The following is a 16,231-nucleotide window of genomic DNA, read 5'->3' as shown; positions in this document are numbered from 1 at the left end:
TTTGGTTTGCTTCCTTTATTTCTAAATGGCTTTTCATGGTTTGGGATCATCTCTTCCCAAGTTTATTATCTCTCGTGCAACAGGATTATCACCGTCAAGGATGTTGGACCTTCTGTATAGATAAAAGGGCATGCATTTTTGGTTCAAATAGTTACTGTCGGCTGTGACTGTTGATCGCAAAGCAAACCAGAACTGACTTTACTACAGACCCACATTTAACCCTAAACATGAGATAATCATTTACATTACACAACAGACATTGGTCAAAGTTTTTAGAAAACAGTTGTAGAATATTTATAGGAAAGTGTCCCTAGGGTCCCTACCCAATTTTATGCCCATATTGCAGTGTCACTACATGGATTATCTAAAGTGGGAAAAACAGAGAGTTGGTATTAAAACCATAGGCCTCTCACATTGTCTCATTTGAAACTGAATTACTAATCCCTTTTATTTTTCCCTTACAAAACAGTAATTGTTGCTCAGTACCTGCCCTATTTAGATTAAGTTAAATTAGCAATATGTGAGCTGTGAGAAATGATTAAAATGTTGGTTTAATGCCAAAACTGCCAAAAAGCTGTTATAACGTGTTATCTTTAACATTATATAAGGAGAATCTAATTATGGCTGGTGAACTTTGACTTTCAATTAATCACATGATGGCATGAGTGGCTAAAAATGTTGGCACCCATGTTGACACTGGCATTTAGTCATTGGTGTTTCACAAACTTTTGTTCTTTTTTAATTCATTTTCTATAGCGCTTATCCACACAAGGGTCGCAGGTCTTTTGTTCTTATTTCTGCTAATTTTCATTCCCAAGTAGCCTCTTTATTTAACTGGCACTCCGTAAAGGTCTTGCTGTCAAGCTCCACCTGTCCCTGTCACAGTAAACAAAGACAGCCAGGAGACACATCGCCCCTCCTCCCTTTGCATCTTACATTATATCATTTTATTGCCTGAAGATTCAGCCCTGTATAAATCTCACCCACTGGCATTTTTTGTTATCGGACCTTTGAAGGGGTAGAATAGCTTTGTTCTTTATAGAGGATTGATTTTTCTACTAACGTTTCCCCTAACCTTGATGAGGGGTACGGTATTTTCAAGTACATTCTTGTGATGTTATATGAAATAGTCTTGATCTTTTTTTGTTCTAACATGTTTGAAACATTTTTTTTACAACACATCTATCCATGAAAAGAAAAGATCAATCTTCTGTTACATCACACTTGTGACTCAAAACCGTTTTTTCTTTTAAACAATACCCATATTCCCAAAGCTAAGGTCAGTTATATATATTAGAGAACCACAGAATAATTAGTAGCATAAATGTAATGAAAAATATAATTCGTGTAAAGCTTATTTGAATTATTGAGCAACAAAATAAGATAATCTATTCTATTTAGAAGAAATTGTTCAAATAAGATTAAATTAAAACATTTTTCTTAGAATTGTGTTTCAGCATTTGACAAAAACGTAAACAAAGATATTTTTTTCATCAATAATGGACAGAGCGTTACCAGTCTATGCCTCAGCCATAGCTAGTGTTTTATTGTTGTGAGTAAAATGATCATGCATATATGTAGATTTCAAGGAATTAGTATTGTGCAGAAGTGTTCAAATGGTGAACAAAAACATAGAAAACAGAAGGTTAGAAATTATATGCAAACATTGAATCTTTTATGCTCGTTTTTTATTGTTAAATTTGGAGTTTTATATTCAGGCCCAGCGTTACCATGGACAGAGCCTCAGTAGACTTTGAATGTCTGTATTATGCAAATCACTTCCTGGCCCCACAAACAAGCCACCACCAATCAATGTCAATCCCTATTTCCTAGGCCAATCAATGTCATTCCTTCTTCTCCACAAGCTGGTCTAATCGAAAACCATTATTCTTCAAGCATTGCATGCCAAATGAGTTGGGCTGGGAGAGTGTAAATTTCTCACTTTTGATTCTGTGGCGCATAACTTGAAAAATCACTGATGTACAATAAGAACAGATGAAGCATTACCACATCAAATCTTAAAGTAATTTGGATAAGGATTTTTTAAAAAAAGCATGTGTTTATCTACTTCATGGGAAAATATGAAAACTTTCTGGTAAACACTCTAAAACATACTAAATTACTTTCAACTGACAGCTGGTAAAGGGGTAGAAAAACAAGAGGAACAATGACAATTCCGTTTTAATGACAGTTTCCGTTCTCTAAAATGACAATGGACATTGGTCCATTAGAACGACCTTTAACTGTATTCAGGGACAAACTAAGTTCTATGTATAAGCCCAAATTGTAGTTTAGGAGCTTCTTTCTGTGCAAATTTGCTTTTAAGTCTTTGTATTTCTAAAGCTGAAAATAATGCCATTGCTTCACCTGGCTTAATGATGCAAGCTTGCCATCCAGCACACAATTTTAATTATGCAAGTTTCCCCTAAGAGCAATTGTGTGTGTTTTACAATATTGTGCAAGTGCACCAGTATTCAAGTAAATTTGTCAAACTTACTTGACAGGAATAATAATGAAACCCAAGCTAATTGCTGATAGTTTAATAGAAAGAGCAATACAATTTCAGCGCTGCCTTCTAATACATGATATCATTTTCTGTTCCACTTATCCTTAGCCAATTTTGGGCAATATGTAGGGAACAACTTGAATTAACTGCCAGCCAATTACAGGGCACATGGAGACCAAGTAGCACAAACACAAACATTCATACCTAGGGCGAGAAAACCAGGGGACCCAATAAGGCACCTGGAGAACATGCACACTCCACAAAAGAAGGTGATAACTACCTGTATGTGCATATATAGAGACCTGAGTGGATGTTGTTTTAATCATTATCGACTTCCATCGTTTCAATGTTCCTCCTACGTAAGATTCATGCTACTACTGTTCCTCTTGAATAAAATGTAGATTGATTCATTATTGCAAGTTGTTACCATGAGCTCCAGGGGGCCTTTAGTGAACACTAAAGTGTGCTCAATAAAGTGACAGCATGTTGCCATCATTTCTAGCGTTCCATTCTGAACACGACACTCGCTACTCTGCACAGAATGGAGCAAATGCCATTGAGAGCTGTCATATTTGCTGTAGAGAACAATGACTAACTAATATTCATACTCATCATCTCCCTGCCATCTCAAATAAAGGGATGTCATCAGATCCACAATGCCAAAAGAACCAGTCAACTGGATTACAATCGTGATGATACTGACATGGGTGATGTTCCTGCTGACCAGAAATTAAACAAAGTGCCAAGGACATGGGGCCAGAAAGCAACATCTGTTGACGTGAAGTATATATTTGATTGGAGTTTTCAGAAAATTTTCCTTTAAGCTTCCTGCTGGTTGAAAAGGGTCTTTTTCTAAACAGGAATGGATATAAAAATTGGTAATGTAATGTATATTTGGTGTAGGAAAAAAAAAAACTGCCTTGCAAGACTGTAATTCCTTAACCGAGAGGAATGTATGAAGCAGTAGGAGCGGCATTATCCACATTCATGCTGTAAAATTGAACTTTCAGGTCTCCATGCCAAGCACTGATTCTTTTCTGCTCTACAGGCAGACTGCAATCAAAAGGCCTACCCGACAACCACCCTACTACAGAAATCCCTTATTTGATTATTTACAAAGAGATGGTTGATTTTTGACCACATGCAATTCATCTATTGAGCAGGAAGATGTGTATTTTGGTCCAAATGTGCATATGTGTACCTCTTTTTTGTGGTTGAGAAAGCAATTTGGTTATGATTTATGACACGCAGGGACCAAGAGTCTCCTCCGGTTCTGTGACTGCTAACAAGCATTGACTCCTCAGTTAAAATCTTACTGAGTGGCACATTAAAATGCCTCTTAAAAGAAGCATCCATAAACACTTATGCACACCCCGTCTTACTCACACATACACACCAATAAACATATTATAGATTCGTTAACAGCAACTTTGTATGTATCCTGAGTCAAAATATTATAATATGCCTCTTCAATTCATTCTTGATTGTCTTTGGCCAACACACGACTCTTTTAGCCTTAAACTTTTGAACTCATGTCTTGATTAGGTAGACGTAAGGGCTGTTGCTGTCATTAGTTTATTTTATTTTGATCTCACCAGAAGGCATGTTGAAGGTGATATGCCTGCAGGGAAAACTAAGAAAACATGCAAATAGTAGTAAGGCATCAAGACAACCATCTGTTAAAAGGGCAGGAAAATAGTGCTAGTGAGTTGATGTCCAATTGATAATTATATTATGTTAATATATATAGGACTGCATATACATTGTAGAACAGGATCTAGTTATTTTTTAACTGAACATTTGCAAGTCGTTTCAACACCTGCATAACAGCTTTCTATCTAATCTGTCTCTGATTCTGACAGCGCTTGTAGGCATTCCCGCAGTGAGTGACTCATATTACCACACCCGAGTGAGGCGTTGAGCCCTGAGGATGGGGGAAAAAAAACAGAAAAAGAACACCCTTGACAGAACTCAAAGAAGATGGGATAAAGTAACAGTTGGGTTTAAGGTGAGGGCACAAGGTTATTTCTGGGGCATCTCCTTCATGTAATTGCCATTTGTGTGGGAGTGTGTGTATGTGGTAATGGATGATGAACAGTTCACTCAATGCTTTACTACAATTGAGACACTCATGTCTGTGTCATAAAAATAACTGGTAAACCTTTTTTTAATATGGTTAGCCATTTTCTATAACCACCACCCTGCCATGATAAAAAGGGAGAAAAAAAACGTGCTACATTGCAGACACTCATTTGTGCAATACTACTTTCAGTTTATATTAATTTGTTTATGGATACAATCCAAGTCTATAACCAATGCCTTGATGACAATCTGCCTCATCAACACTTGCTTGATGGGATCTTCAGAGGATCTTGACCTTGCCAACTGAACTTATAATGATGAGCATTTTTTTTAATTATTCAGTTTTATCACTGTAAACAATTGCAGGCCCAGTATTCGTCTATATTAACCTTGAGTGAGTGCACATTGTTGAGTCTGCGATGAAAAATGCAGTGAATTATTGATTCACCTCTGTATGTCTGTGTATTTTTTACATTTATATATTTTAACGCCAGAACAGGCACCCTACAACTAGTGCGATACCTAAAACCTGTAATGATTCTTCAATTACTCATCAAGCCTTAATACTGTCTGACATATCAATCTTTTATACAACAGTTACACATTATCATTTAAAAATACAATCCTAAACATACGTTAGAAGAAATCATATTCCTCCCAAATGTCAGATGCTGAAGGACGTCACAAAAGATGCAAGTAACTCCACAGGGTCATCAGACAGGCAGCGCTATTCAACCACGCACCTTATCTGAATCCTACAGTGTTGAGTGCGCGAGCCGCATGTGGAAACTTTAGCTTGATGGGGTTATCAAGTCGGCACCTCTCTTCACAGATGTTTTATTGAATTATTCCCATGACCCATGAATCTCAGCAGTGATTTCCAACGTCCCAGAACTACACTTAAATTTAGAGGACAATAGGCGTTGTGGGAATCCCACTAAGATAAGGAACCATTTCTCATTATTATACTTGGAGACTTTGCCAGTCTCTTTGCGAGTGAATTCAGGTCCACAGCTCTTTACAATACAAGTAGACTAATTTAATTACAACATACCCAGGGATTTGACCTTGGCGTCAATTTTGATAGGAAGGGGAGACAAGAATGTCACTGAAGCAATCATATTGAATAATATTATTCTACAGATTTTCACTTGTAGAAGAAAATGTTTAACATTGACAAAAAACTGAAGTATTTTAGAAATTGAAGAATTTTTCTGAACATTTCTTAGCCGCTCATCCTCACAAGAGTTGTGGGGGTGCTGGAGCCTATCCCAGGAGATTTTGGGCTATTAGGGGAGTGAGAAATAAACAGAGGTAGGGAATGGCTAGAGGATAGAGGAGCAAAGTAAGACCAGGAAGGAGGGATGAACAAGGGGGCAGAGGAAGAGCATCTTTATTTCCACACTGAAACTGTCAGGAACCATAATCCCATTCTGCACAGTTTGGTGTGAGAATCAAACATATTGAAGAGCAGAAGGAGAGAAAAAAAGATAGGGATTACACTGCGGGAGAGGGGATAGAGGCTTCATGGTACGGTTACATGACATCGATTCACTAAAAACAGGAGAGTGGCTCTTTTGTATTTTCGGACAGTTTCTCATACATGCAGTTACGTTAACAAGACACTCCTTACACATGGCTTTTTACCATTGAAAAGCATATTATTAGGTAACTAACGTCATCATCAAATGAATGCTCAGAAAGGTATATGAGTATATACTAATTGAGCATTGCAAACTCATGTAGCGATTGTCTTTGGCAATGACTCTACCGTTTAGAAAGTTAACACTAATGTTGAAGGTGATGGCTTTGACAAACTACCATTTTACGACAACCATAAAAAGCTTGCAATGTATGAATGACTCCCATGCAGCTGTTGAGCAGAGCTAGACTACATACCTCCAAATCATCTGTATTAGTCACACTGCTCTGCCTGTGACTTTTTTATTGTGTTGCATAATGGAAATGTATAACCTGTTGTGTTTCCTCAAATCATGTTATCGTTCCCACTATTCTAAGTATCGAGCAGAAAACAGAGAATGGTCCTACCCGATTCTCAGTATATGAATGTTTTAAAGAATACTTAGGTGTGAGTGTAATGCAAAAAGTGGGCACCATATATTTATTTTGTTTCTAGATTTATTTAAGAGAAAAATGGTGCTTGTTTACCCACTTTCAATTGTCAGTAAGTAGCCCAATTGCCCATATTCAAAGAATGCATATTTTACTGCTTTTGTCATTGTTACACAACTGAGGCATTTTAATTTCTTTTTGCCTGGAGCTCCACTCTCTTTACGCTTCTAAGTCCGCAAATGCCCGCCACTGTCTCCCTTTAGACAAATATGCACATTCCAGCACGCAAACACACAAAAAGAGCTTATGCATTCCCTTGCATGCATTCCCACACACACACACACGTACACAGATACCCGGAAAATAACAAATCATCCTCCCAGACAAGCCAAGCTAAACCCAAAGGAAACTTGACTGTGCAATTCTGGCTGAATAGGAGCAAGCCTCAGTGGTATAATAGCAACAATCTGACTGAAGGCGGTTTCATTTCTGTATCAAAGTGGCTGTAATGAAGGCTGAATGACACCGAGGAAGGGCACAATAGCTCATATAGTGCTTCTAATTAATCTGGCTCATGTTTGAAACATGAATTAGATCTTTTCCAAGCTGAGCAATAGATGTAATTATAAGTCCATTCACTGATACACACTCTGTTCATGGTCTTTTTTTCTAAACTTATTCTTTCTAATCCCCTTATTCCTGTATGCAACTCTCCATGCTCATACATACACTCAAAAAATATCAGTCTATTTGTTAAGGTTTTTAATATTCCACTCAATATTTCAGTGCATGTTAGTGGCTCTTGAATTAAAAACCTAATGAGCAGTTTGCCTTTACATTGGTACGCCTCTGGTGGATATTGGTCCAACTGCCTCTCTCACTCTTGTCCTCTCACTTCTGTAAAATAAAACTGACCCAAATTGACACCAACAAGATTACCTGAAGTTACATGATTTTCTCAAGTTTCTCCTCCAAGCTGTCAAGGTACTTCATTGATATTCTTAGTGAAGAGGAATAAGCCTTGCAATGATCACAATGTTGTAAGAGGAAAAATATATGTAGGTAGATCATTGTTATTATCTATTTGTAAAAAATAAATAAATCAAGGAATCTGTAATCCACAGACATTTTCCATTCAGATGAGGGTTGAATCTATTCGAGCTAAAACATAACAAGTGCCCCATTAAATAACAAATGCTATCTGATGACAATACTGTTGAATCTAGGTAATTGTTTTCCAGTATACCTCAAGTGTCTGCAGGTGCACAAGTCAATGTACTTTATTGTTACTGTAATTCACACGGTTTGATTTTATGCCAATCTCATAGACCGTAACTATATTTAAACCTACTGTTGAACATTTTTTTTTACATGATATGATTTGCAAGCCCAAGGGTAGCATGCTCAGGTGATGGATAGAAAGAGGATATATGTACAAACATGAGAGAGAAACTAGGGTCAGATAAAGTGGGATAGCCACATTTGAGGCTGTGTTGTCAGCAAAGTGTGAATGACATAAAAGACAGCTGTGACAGGTCTGGTAAAGAAATTGAAGGCTAAAGGGAAACTGCAGTTTGACGAAGAGTCAAAAAGACAAGACAGAGATGAGAAAGTGATATTGTAATAAAGAGCTTTTTGCTTCCCCATTTCCTCTCTAAAAGACAACGTGCTTTACAAGATAAAATTCTAAATCACGCACTTAGTAGCATAATTGTTCTGATGACGTTTGGTGTCTAGGAAAACTGACAAAATTTTCATTCCATCTCATTAGACTTATATAATGACAATTAAAGTATTCAATTCAATTCAGTCTAGACCATTGTTTTACACCAGGGTCTGCTCATTTTATATAGAGGCACAATCATGCACTTAGAAGTTTATAAATTGCTGACAGACATAATAACTTTTAGCTTTTTTTCAGACCAATAAGCAAGATTTTCTTATTTTTCCATGTGCATTTTAGCTGATGGATGAATTATGTGACTCTTAAATCCAATCAGAGCCTTTCAGACCACATCCAGATAAACTAAATTGCCACTCTTGCTTTAAACTCAGATGAATACAAAAGCAATGCCAGGCTTGTTGACTGCATACCTAGCTACTTGAAACATCTGCCATTGGTGTTAAATTCTGTAGTTGTACATATTTTTGTCTTTGCTGCTATCTAGGATGGCACTAAAACACAGAACTCTACACAGATGCCAATCCGCCACGCTGGCCAAGTCAGTTCCATTTACGGTAGAATAGCCTCGACCTACAGCCAGCTGCTGTGTACTGACCACCTTGCTTTTCCTGGAGTTTTTGCCAGCCAGTGGGCTGCCATCCAGAGCCATTTCTCCTTCAATGCCAGGAGATAGTGTTACTGACCTTGTTGTTGTCTTACAGAGTTGTTCCTGCTTGAAACTACTAATACTACAAGGTGATTATTTGTATTTTTACATTCCGGATAAGCAGAAAAGAAGGAATGATTGAAGTACGCCAATAGTCAAGTAGTTAATCTTTGCGCGTGTTAAAATATTATATATTGGGCATGAGAGCAGCCTTAATTGTGCAAGAGACACATTCAATGTGTCAAAGTTGAGAACTCTTACAAGGTTGAGAACTCTTACTAGGGGACTTCATCCTTTTTAGTCTGCCTCAGCATTGTTCTCTATTGCACCTCCATCCATCAGTGCAATGTTCAGTCAACCTTGAGGGTACACTGTATCTAGCAGCCTACATCTGGTACAACTATGAGCTGAGATCTTTTTGGAAAAATGAGGAAACACTAACAAACTGAGTGGTGGCCCGGCAGTTTGCGTGTGGTCCTCAAAGTTCTAAAGGTCAAGGTTGACCCTAGATCGGTCATCACTGTTTGGAGTTGGCACAAATGGCAAACTATACCCTAGACTGGTCACCATTTGTCTTGCATATTGCTTCATTAAGGAAAGTCTGATTTGTTCCGTGTAGTCCCGTGAAAACACATTACAAAATATTTCAAAAATCTGAAAGGTGTATTACTTACTCGGAAATGTTGTACTGTACACAGTGGTGTCTTCCTCATATAGAGATGTGCCAGCTTCTCCTCACATTCCATGTTTTAAACCTTCCTTGGATCCTGAGCCGTTTTGCCGACCTCTGCAATCTGGGTGCAATCCATCAAGGTCTTATAAAAGCCACTGTTAATCATGCAACCTATAGAAAATGCACACATAGACACAAACACTAGTACACATATCTATAACATGCCTTGAAGAAAAGAAAAGTGAATCCCTGTTTTCATTAAAAAATCCAATATTTGAGTTGCATCATGGCTACAGTCACGGTTTGTTAATTTACATATTACAAAATGAAAGTCGTTAGGCACCACAGCATGCGGTCCCACGTAGTGTTGAAAATGACTTGCCTTGGAGAGCACATTTGGGATGTTTTATGATCACATTACGTCTTTGTAACTCAGGCCTATTAAACTGTCGGCAGCATTTATAAGTGAGCTGATATAACGGCGTCTTTGAGGTGCGCTCCTTCTGCTCGACATTATTGTTAGATAAAGTACATTTTTTGTCTCTTCTCAGGTGGCATCAAATGAGATGACAAAATTTGATGTCGTTTTAGCTCAACAGAAATTCTCCAGTCATTGTAAGCTGTGTGAATGAACGTTTTTTTCATTTTTTTTGTCCACGTTGAACATTGGGGCATGTAAAGGTTATTGGAGTCCATTTGAAACTCAAGTGTCTTTGAAAAAAAATAAGGTATAAATGAATGGCAAACAAAGTGCAAGACAGTAAGAATCAAATTGCAGACCGCATTTGACAAGAAAACAAAGCCACTCACAAAAAGCACGGTCCATATGAAGGTATTTGACTTTGTGAAATATACGGACAACGCACAAGAACATGACAACGCAGCAGTAAAATATTTGCTCAACACTGTAAATAATAATGTTTCTTTAGCTGAATATTTGTATTTCACCTTATTGTATAAAAACTGGAAACAAACTCAAGCAAAACCAATTATTCACCCAGGATTTTGAATTTTACTCTTCCTAATACGAAAACTTTTAATTCCAAGACTTAACGCTGGAAGGAAGCATGGCATGAAAATTGGTCAACATTGTGCATGACATCTATCCTGTGTAATTACTTCAGTCATGAGGAGAAAAATCAGCTAAGCCTGGGCTCTGTGCCCGGGGCAGTTGCTCGTGCAGTGTAAAACAGTCACTGTTTTGACAGTGGGCTTATTCTGTTTGTATGCTTAATTTTTTTTCTCCCTTCAGTACCTTTATTATAATTATTATTAAAGCATCACCTAGTTGCGCGTCATTGATTTGCATTTTTAATTTGTCATTCCCTTTCGATCAGGAATACTTTTGAATGTTGTGCACTGATGAACGCATCATATTTAGTTATTTATTTTCATCTTGCACTTCTCTCTCTCCTTTGACTCAGAAAAGAGGGGTACTGTGCCTAATCAAAGCTGTTACCCCTGAGCTAACCCAGCACACTACAAAGTCTAATCATCGTCATCATCTTCCATGGGATCCAATCAATAATTCAGCATGCGGCCTAACAAATCACCGTTCATAGGGTTATTTTGGCTCACTCCTGCATAGTCATACAATGCAACAGAGATATTCACTGAGGGCCGATAACAAGGTGGAAATGACAACTACAAGCCAATAATCCCCAGTTAGTGTGTGATACTTCTAAACCCAAGGCTCGAGGGCTTGTAGAAGTGGTGTACTTTGTTGACTGGCTTGGCTATGCAGACACACTAATGGAGGCTATTTCAAAAGAGCAACTGTGCACTCACATGAGTCTGCCCTGTAGAGCACACCTCATTATATGGGTGGGTGTGAAAAATATATAATAATAATGAGTTTTGCCCTGCCATGTTTTCCTTCCCGAGCATGTATGGGATGTCTTGTCAGATCTACCTTCATAGATCCACAAAACAATTATTTTTGAACAGTGGATGATGTTGTCTATGCATTCACCAACAGTACTTTCAGGTGTTGAGTGAGGTTCATGGGCTCTTGATTGAGATAAGAAATTTAACATTGTGGCAGAAAGTGAGGTGTAAGTCATGTTATTGTTGTTGTGTTTGTTTTTTACATGGCTTGGTTGTTTTTGTTCTTACCTCTAGGTCCCGATTGGTTGGATAGTTGGATAGATAGAATAACAACAGTTCCTAACCTAAGGGATAAATATATGGTCTTTGCTATGGATCCAGTTTGACACATTCAGGACAGCTTCATGTGGACTGTTGTGGTAAAAGACCTAACCCTAACCCAATGTCCAAAACAACCCAACACACTCATCTCACATACTATGTGACCAACAAGGTTAGACTATTGATCACTTACAAATGATTATTGATGTAATGTTTACAATTCAGGATCTAAGGTAATCTCCTCACTTCACCTAATTGATTTATTGGTCATTGTCATATCTAGCGTCCCATTTACAAAGCCTGCAAAATCCTTGAAGCCATCAATGTTTGTTTTATGTATAACTGTTATTTAAATGGGGTAACATTCACAGTGGGATCCATTGACACTCAGTAGCGGTGTGATTGTGAGCGCAACCCGTCTGTCACGGTGAGTGTCCTACAACTGACTTGTGACCAGTTTAGACTGAAGTCAGATGGGATAGGCTCCAGCGACCCCGACAAGGATAAGCGGTGTTGAAAATAAATGAACAAAAATGAATCCCTGCACTAAGTTCAACAATTGCTGTGTAACATGTTAAATATGTTTTAGAGAGGAAAGAAAGATATAGTAGTATTTTCTGTGTAATGTATTACCTTTGACCTTTAGGCGTGTTCATGTGTTTAGGTGTGCATGCCTGTATATTGCCGAGGGAAAATGTAAGAAAAGTTTTTTTCACCTGCCATTCGATGATATTGTACATCGTTAGACAGCTAAATGAATAGAAACTGCAGTCATGGTTGTGCGATCTATTGAGCTCGGCACAATGGAACATTGTCATGTTAATCCAACATTTCTCACAGTGCTCTTAATCAGTGCATTCTAGATCCGGGCCTGGTATTCACTCATTCAATGACATCAACAGTATATCATTAGACACACACTGCCCCCAACAGTCAGTGGATAAAGCTACATACCGAAGAGGGATATTTTTCAAGAACACGCACTGTCCTTCAACTCTTTTCCTATTTTATCTAATGCACATGCAAGACTGCACACCCACGTATTCATGCAAAGGGCAACACACATAGGTAATCTGGCGAATACATGCCACGAAACGAACACTTGAACTCAATTCTGTAGAGACCCAAACCTCTGATGTGATAAATGTTGTGCATGCCGCTCATGGGCATTACCATCACAGGGATATTAACACACACCCTCGCAGCTGGACAATGAGAGATGTGTCAGGGGAACTAATTACACACCCAAGTAAGGAAGTGTGAGGTGTAAATTGAGATGATGTTGATGAAGAATGAATACAAAGTTATTGTCACCAACAAGATATACTGTATGACACATTGGCCAAGGGTACCACTGCATGTACTTATCTAATAGCTTAAATAATGGATGTGTCATCACAGTGAAACAAACTACAAAGTTTTTATTATCACAAAGAAAAAGAGCTGAATTGAAAAAAGAAGCTGAAATCCCATGACATTGATCAGTCCATCAATTGAGAAAGAGATGATGGAATATCATAACTGCCCATCAATGCCAAAATAAGACTTAGCTCTCCACTGTCACAGTTGAAAGACTACAGAACAAGATTAATTTGTAGCAAACCATCTACATTAGTGCAGAAATGAGATGACCTGACTATAAATCAGACCCGACCACCAGCTTTATTGAAGACAAATACTTTTGATTTCATCTTTGACTGTGAGGGCATACCACATACCTGGATAAGATTTGGACTATGACTTCATAGCAGGAAAGTCTGATGGCTACCAACTGCTCTTTTTTGATAGATTCCAAGAACCACAAGTAAATTTGAATTTGGATATTATTATATCTGTGATGGTAACTGCTCTTGTAGGGTTTTATAGGAGAGATTTTTACTGTGGATTTAAGATCTATGATATAATTTTGTTGTTGCAGGGACTATTCAAGCAGAAGCATTTTGGATGAGCCAGAGTTCTTTTAGTTCTACTTTTTACATCAACCTTGTAAAAACAAATTAGATGCTCATTTTTTTAACATCAGTTAGCAGCAAGATGTTTTTGTTTGTGTCTCAACTGACAAAATGCTGTACTTGATGTTGAAGAACGATAAATCCAGGTGATTTAGCTATTTAAGGCAAGCATAAAGTAATTATAGAGTATCGATGTGACTAGAGACTGAACAGCTGTCACAACATATTAAAGGTAAACAGTGATATCCAAAGTGAAAGGGGGGTCTTAAAACACCTCCAACACCAGCATTCTAATTAGAAATAGAACAATGTGTTTTCCCCATTGTTTTGTAACTTTCTAAGCTACAGTTGAAAACAGCAACTCCACTTTGAAGTATTTTTTTCTAAAAGTATTCATGGAAGAACAAAACAGTATATTTACAGACAGCTACAGGATATCATGGATATCTAAAACAACATAAGGTCTTTAATAAAATAACATGCTAAACATATATACAACATATATTTAAAATGACACCAAATAACATATTTAATGTGTTCCATACCAGCAGTGAGCTGATTTTCCACAATACTGTTTTTTTTGTTCTGAACATCACTAGTGGCCCACATGTGAGCTGCTGAACGTAGGCTTATTATTCCAAACAAATCAACTTAGATAAAGCCCAACCCATATCGCCATGAACAGACTCCGATGCATACAAGACAAATACACACGTGAACTGACTCAAATAGACTGTAATGCTGTTACTACGGGAACAAATATTGCCAGCTCACACAGCTGATGAAATAGTCAATGTTTACCCATCTCCAAATGTCCTGCTAATTCTTGCATGTGGGGTTATGCGCATTAAATTGTGTGTCCTTAAATAAAACATCCCAGTGAAGGGAGTATTACACAGTTTTGACTAATGCACAATCAACCAAACACCCAGAAATTCCATTGTTTAGCTCTTAAAAGGTCAAGCCAAGGACAAGTTCCTTCATGGAGTCGCCCTGCCGAGTTGATCGATATTTCATATTGTAGAATAATGCAGTTATTGGGAAAAATGTTCTTGATTTATGATAATTTCCGCACTATAGTATGCATCTGACCCACAAGATGTCTCCACGTTTTAATCCTCTGGTGTCAACGTACGCCCCAACATGTCATGTTATAGGACTCATAACCGCTTGCATCCTTTGTCAACCTCCCACCTGGCAAAAAATTAATATTGTCTTCCATAAGATGGAGGCAGATTCAAAGTTAACTTATGTTGTCACTTTTTGGGACAGTTATGTTCAGTGCTGTGTCATAAGATGTTTACCAGTGTGAACATGCTTTGGCTCAATTAAAGTTTGGCACACAGTGGGATAGGTAACCATTCAACGATTTGCGAGCAATATAATGTCATTAAAACATTTAGAACACTGTGTTATTTAGTCCTTCATTAATTGATAAAATGTCCAAGCCAATTAAAAAGCAAAAATAAAACTATAACAAAGAAACAAAATTAGCATTTGTTTGATGTGACAAATAAGTGACCTCATGTATTATTAAATATCATCACTGGTCCCAACATAGTACTGTGATCTGAGGAGCGAGGATGCAGTGTGACTCCCGACATCAAATATTTATTTCACACACACCCAACACAAATACCCAAACAAACCATATTACATTACTAAATATGAGTTGTTTAACCTACAATTGTTTGAATAGAAGGGCTAAGATTGGAAGGACAAACAGACACCAATTGCTATTACTGTTTCCCTTTCCTGCTCTAAACTAAAGTGTAACATACATTTAGTTTTAGGATGCAAACCTCTGGACTACTAAAATATACAAAAATAAATCAATCATATATTAAAAATGCATTCCTATATTTAATTGCAAATATATATTTATCACTGTTTAAGCCTAACAGCCACAAAAACACCTAAAAATAGGCAGGCTTTGACTTGGTTTCTATATGTCGAAAAGCCCCGCTAAGCAAATATTTCCTTGAAATGAAAACAGAGATTACCTGGCGTGTACAAGTTTGCCAATTCAATCATTGAAATTTCTTCATTACTGTAAAAAAAAGTGCCAGTTAGTGTCTAGGGATATCATTAGTATGCTCTTTTTTTATACATGCACAGAAGATTGAATGGATTGTAATTGTGTGTCATGGTGTTAGAAAAGGTTGTGAGCTGTGATCCAGACTGATTATAGCACAGTAAGTTAGAGAGCACATTAAGGCTGACAGGTGGTGGTTAATTCGATAGGAGATGGTTGTTGTTTAAATAGAGAATTATCAGGATTCATGGGCCACTGCTTTACAAGAGGGACAGCAAAGACAAAGCATGAACAACAGCCCTAAATAACAGAAGGCTCTCTCAGTCATTCTTCTTTCTTTTCATCTAGTCTTGAGTGATCTTTTTGAAAAAGCAGCCCAATGACAAGTGGAAAAGCAATCAGTCTTTGGTAGACCTGATACCCAGCCCAATT

General features: G+C 37.6%; 1 long non-coding RNA gene across 2 annotated transcripts in view; it reads right to left on the bottom strand.

Moving 5' to 3' along the window:
- The window catches only part of LOC144200687 (uncharacterized), a 45,658-nt gene that overhangs the window by 25,087 nt on the left and 4,340 nt on the right, over positions 1–16,231 (bottom strand). For both annotated transcript variants that reach the window (XR_013327172.1, XR_013327171.1), the window contains exon 5: positions 9,666–9,835. This is a non-coding gene — a long non-coding RNA (uncharacterized LOC144200687). The remainder of the gene's footprint in view (positions 1–9,665; positions 9,836–16,231) is intronic.

The sequence above is a fragment of the Stigmatopora nigra genome, chromosome 8 (assembly GCF_051989575.1).
Source record: "Stigmatopora nigra isolate UIUO_SnigA chromosome 8, RoL_Snig_1.1, whole genome shotgun sequence".
Lineage (NCBI taxonomy): Eukaryota > Metazoa > Chordata > Actinopteri > Syngnathiformes > Syngnathidae > Stigmatopora > Stigmatopora nigra.
Note: the sequence above shows the minus strand (reverse complement) of the source record. Positions and strands in the feature narration are given on the sequence as shown.